Source organism: Oncorhynchus kisutch, unplaced genomic scaffold (assembly GCF_002021735.2).
Source record: "Oncorhynchus kisutch isolate 150728-3 unplaced genomic scaffold, Okis_V2 scaffold3978, whole genome shotgun sequence".
NCBI lineage: Eukaryota > Metazoa > Chordata > Actinopteri > Salmoniformes > Salmonidae > Oncorhynchus > Oncorhynchus kisutch.
Window position 1 is genome coordinate 129,447 of NW_022265923.1, and position 5,199 is coordinate 134,645.

The window sequence follows — 5,199 nt, forward strand, 5'->3', positions numbered from 1 at the left end:
AACAGTACTGAGTAGGTCCAAACTGCTCCTACACAATGTAACAGTGCTGAGTAGGTCCAAACTGCTCCTACACAGTGTAACAGTGCTGACTAGGTCCAAACTGCTCCTACACAGTGTAACAGTGCTGAGTAGGTCCAAACTGCTCCTACACGGTGTAACAGTACTGAGTACTGATACATCATGTAGATGTATATAATGAACAGACTAGGTCTATACTGCTCCTACATGGTGTAACAATACATCATGTAGATGTATATAATGAACAGACTAGGTCTATACTGCTCCTACACGGTGTAACAATACATCATGTAGATGTATATAATGAACAGACTAGGTCTATACTGCTCCTACGTGGTGTAACAATACATCATGTAGATGTATATAATGAACAGACTAGGTCTATACTGCTCCTACATGGTGTAACAATACATCATGTAGATGTATATAATGAACAGACTAGGTCTATACTGCTACTACATGGTGTAACAATACATCATGTAGATGTATATAATGAACAGACTAGGTCTATACTGCTCCTACATGGTGTAACAATACATCATGTAGATGTATATAATGAACAGACTAGGTCTATACTGCTCCTACATTGTGTAACAATACATCATGTAAACTCAGCAAAAAAAGAAACGTCCCTTTTTCAGGACCCTGTCTTTCAAAGATAATTTGTAAAAATCCAAATAACTTCACAGATCTTCATTGTAAAGGGTTTAAATACTGTTTCGCATGCTTCAATGCACCATAAACAATTGATGAACATGCACCTGTGGAACGGTCGTTAAGACACTAACAGCTTACAGACGGTAGGCAATTAAGGTCACAGTTATGAAAACTCAGGACACTAAAGAGGCCTTTCTATGGACTCTAAAAAACACCAAAAGAAAGATGCCCAGGGTCCCTGCTCATCTGCGTGAACGTGATTTAGGCATGCTGCAAGGAGGCATGAGGACTGCAGATGTGGCCAGGACAATAAATTGCAATGTCCGTATTGTGAGATGTCTAAGACAGGGAGACAGGACGGACAGCTGATCGTCCTCGCAGTGGCAGACCACGTGTAACAACACCTGCACAGGATCGGTACCTCCGAACATCACACCTGCGGGACAGGTACAGGATGGCAACAACAACTGCCCGAGTTACACCAGGAACACACAATCCCTCCATCAGTGCTCAGACTGTCCGCAATAGGCTGAGAGAGGCTGGACTGAGGGCTTGTAGGCCTGTTGAAAGGCAGGTCCTCACCAGACATCACCGGCAACAACGTCGCCTATGTGTTACACCGAGGCCTGTACTCTGGAGCGGGATCGATTTGGAGGTGGAGGGTCCGTCATGGTCTGGGGCGGTTTGTCACAGTGTCATCGGACTGAGCTTGTTGTCATTGCAGGCAATCTCAACGCTGTGCGTTACAGGGAAGACATCCTCCTCCCTCATGTGGTACCCTTCCTGCAGGCTCATCCTGACATGACCCTCCAGCATGACAATGCCAGCAGCCATACTGCTCGTTCTGTGCGTGATTTTCTGCAAGACAGGAATGTCAGTGTTCTGCCATGGCCAGCGAAGAGCCCGGATCTCAATCGCATTGAGCACGTCTGGGACCTGTTGGATCAGAGGGTGAGGGCTAGGGCCATTTCCCCCAGAAATGTCTGGGAACTTGCAGGTGCCTTGGTGGAAGAGTGTAGTAACATCTCACAGAAAGAACTGGCAAATCTGGTGCAGTCCATGAGGAGGAGATGCACTGCAGTACTTAATGCAGCTGGTGGCCACACCAGATACTGACTGATACTTTTGATTTTGACCCCCCCTTTGTTCAGGGACACATTATTCCACTTCTGTTAGTCAGGTCTGTGGAACTTGTTCAGTTTATGTCTCAGTTGTTGAATCTTGTCATGTTCATAGAAACACATTGAATAACAAATTTTAATAATTTTCTGAATGTGTTGAATAACACATTCATAAAAGTAGAAGCTGGCAAGATGGCAGCATTCGCGCAAAACTGAAAGCGCAAACCACCACTTGTAATCATGGCAAGGCGACTGGAAACGTGACCGAATACAAACAGTGCAGCTGTTCCCTCCGCTGTTCCCAAGGCAACCAAACAAGCAAAGGGTCAGTATAGAGACAAAGTAGAGTAGCAATTCAACGGCTCAAACACGAGACGTATGTGGCGGGGTCAATCACAGTCAATCACGGATTACAAAAAGAATACCAGCCCCGTCGCGGACATCGACGTCTTGCTCCCAGACAACTTCTTTGCTTTGAGGACAATACAGTGCCATTGACACGGCCCGCTACCAAAGCTTGTGGGCTCTCCTTCTCCGTGGCCAACGTAAGTAAAACATTTAAACGTGTTCACCCTCGCAAGGCTGCCGGCCCAGACGACATCCCTAGCCGCATCCTCAGATCATGCGCAGACCAGCAGGCTGGTGTGTTTACGGACATATTCAATCAATCCCTATCCCAGTCTGTTATCCCCACATGCTTCAAGATGGCCACTATTGTTCCTGTTCCCAAGAAAGCTAAGGTAACTGAACTAAATGACTATCGCCCCGTTGCACTCACTTCTGTCATCATGAAGTGCTTTGAGAGACTAGTCAAGGACCATATCACCTCCACCCTACCTGACACCCTAGACCCACACCAATTTGCTTACCGCCCCAATAGGTCCACTGACGATGCAATTGCCATCACACTGCCCTATCCCATCTGGACAAGAGGAATACCTATGTAAGAATGCTGTTCATTCATGTGGTCTGCACAACGCATCACCGGAGGTAAACTACCTGCCCTCCAGGACACCTACAGCACCCGATGTCACAGGAAGGCCAAAAATATCATCAAGGACAACAACCACCCGAGCCACTGCCCGTTCACCCCGCTATCATCCAGAAGGCGAGGTCAGTAAAGGTGCATCAAAGCTGGGACCGAGAGACTGAAAAACAGCTTCTATCTCAAGGCCATCAGACTGTTAAACAGCCACCACTAACATAGAGAGGCTGGTGTCAACAACAGTCTCTGGCCACTTCAATAAATGGACTTAATGAAGGTATCACTAGTCACTTTAAATAACGGCACTTTAATAATGTTTACATATCCTACATCACTCATCTCATATGTATATACTGCTCTATACCATCTGCTGCATCTTGCCTATGCCACACGGCCATCGCTCATCTCATATGTATATACTGCTCTATACCATCTGCTGCATCTTGCCTATGCCACACGGCCATCGCTCATCTCATATGTATATACTGCTCTATACCATCTGCTGCATCTTGCCTATGCCACACGGCCATCGCTCATCTCATATGTATATACTGCTCTATACCATCTGCTGCATCTTGCCTATGCCACACGGCCATCGCTCATCTCATATGTATATACTGCTCTATACCATCTGCTGCATCTTGCCTATGCCACACGGCCATCGCTCATCTCATATGTATATACTGCTCTATACCATCTGCTGCATCTTGCCTATGCCACACGGCCATCGCTCATCTCATATGTATATACTGCTCTATACCATCTGCTGCATCTTGCCTATGCCACACGGCCATCGCTCATCTCATATGTATATACTGCTCTATACCATCTGCTGCATCTTGCCTATGCCACACGGCCATCGCTCATCTCATATGTATATACTGCTCTATACCATCTGCTGCATCTTGCCTATGCCACACGGCCATCGCTCATCTCATATGTATATACTGCTCTATACCATCTGCTGCATCTTGCCTATGCCACACGGCCATCGCTCATCTCATATGTATACACTGCTCTATACCATCTGCTGCATCTTGCCTATGCCACACGGCCATCGCTCATCCATATATTTAAATGCACATATGCTTCTTAATTCCTTACATTTGTGTGTAAAAGGTAGTTGTTGTGAATTTGTTAGATATTACTACTTTTATTACTGCTTTTGGGCCAGTGCGGTTAGTATCTGCTGGGAATAGGGGGAGGGGAGGTTATGAAACAGAGAGCATTTATTAGTGCAAGCTATAATTGCATGGTTAGGCCACAAGCAGACAACAGTCAGTGAATGCTTTATTGCATGTGTTAATATGTTATTACACTAACCATGTGTATATGACCAATAACATCTGCTAACCATGTGATATGTGACCATTAACAGCTGCTAACCATGTGTATATGACCAATAACATCTGCTAACCATGTGATATGTGACCATTAACATCTGCTAACCATGTGTATATGACCAATAACATCTGCTAACCATGTGATATGTGACCATTAACAGCTGCTAACAATGTGCATGTGACCAATAACATCTGCTAACCATGTGTATATGACCAATAACATCTGCTAACCATGTGATATGTGACCATTAACAGCTGCTAACCATGTGCATGTGACCAATAACATCTGCTAACCATGTGTATATGACCAATAACATCTGCTAACCATGTGATATGTGACCATTAACAGCTGCTAACCATGTGTATGTGACCAATAACATCTGCTAACCATGTGATATGTGACCATTAACAGCTGCTAACCATGTGTATGTGACCAATAACAGCTGCTAACCATGTGTATGTGACCAATAACATCTGCTAACCATGTGATATGTGACCATTAACAGCTGCTAACCATGTGTATGTGACCAATAACATCTGCTAACCATGTGATATGTGACCATTAACAGCTGCTAACCATGTGTATGTGACCAATAACATCTGCTAACCATGTGATATGTGACCATTAACAGCTGCTAACCATGTGTATGTGACCAATAACATCTGCTAACCATGTGTATGTGACCATTAACATCTGCTAACCATGTGTATGTGACCAATAACATCTGCTAACCATGTGTATGTGACCAATAACATCTGCTAACCATGTGTATGTGACCAATAACATCTGTTAACCATGTGTATGTGACCAATAACATCTGCTAACCATGTGATGTGACCATTAACATCTGCTAACCATGTGTATGTGACCAATAACATCTGCTAACCATGTGTATGTGACCAATAACATCTGCTAACCATGTGTATGTGACCAATAACCATGTGTATGATTAGATTTAGTGAATATTTTTAGAAACTGCGTTACTTCAGTCAGCAGATGACGAAGTGAGTTTTTCGGGTGATGCTTCTCGCGTGACGTATAATGCAGTGGACACACGGGTTTCCACTAGCTACC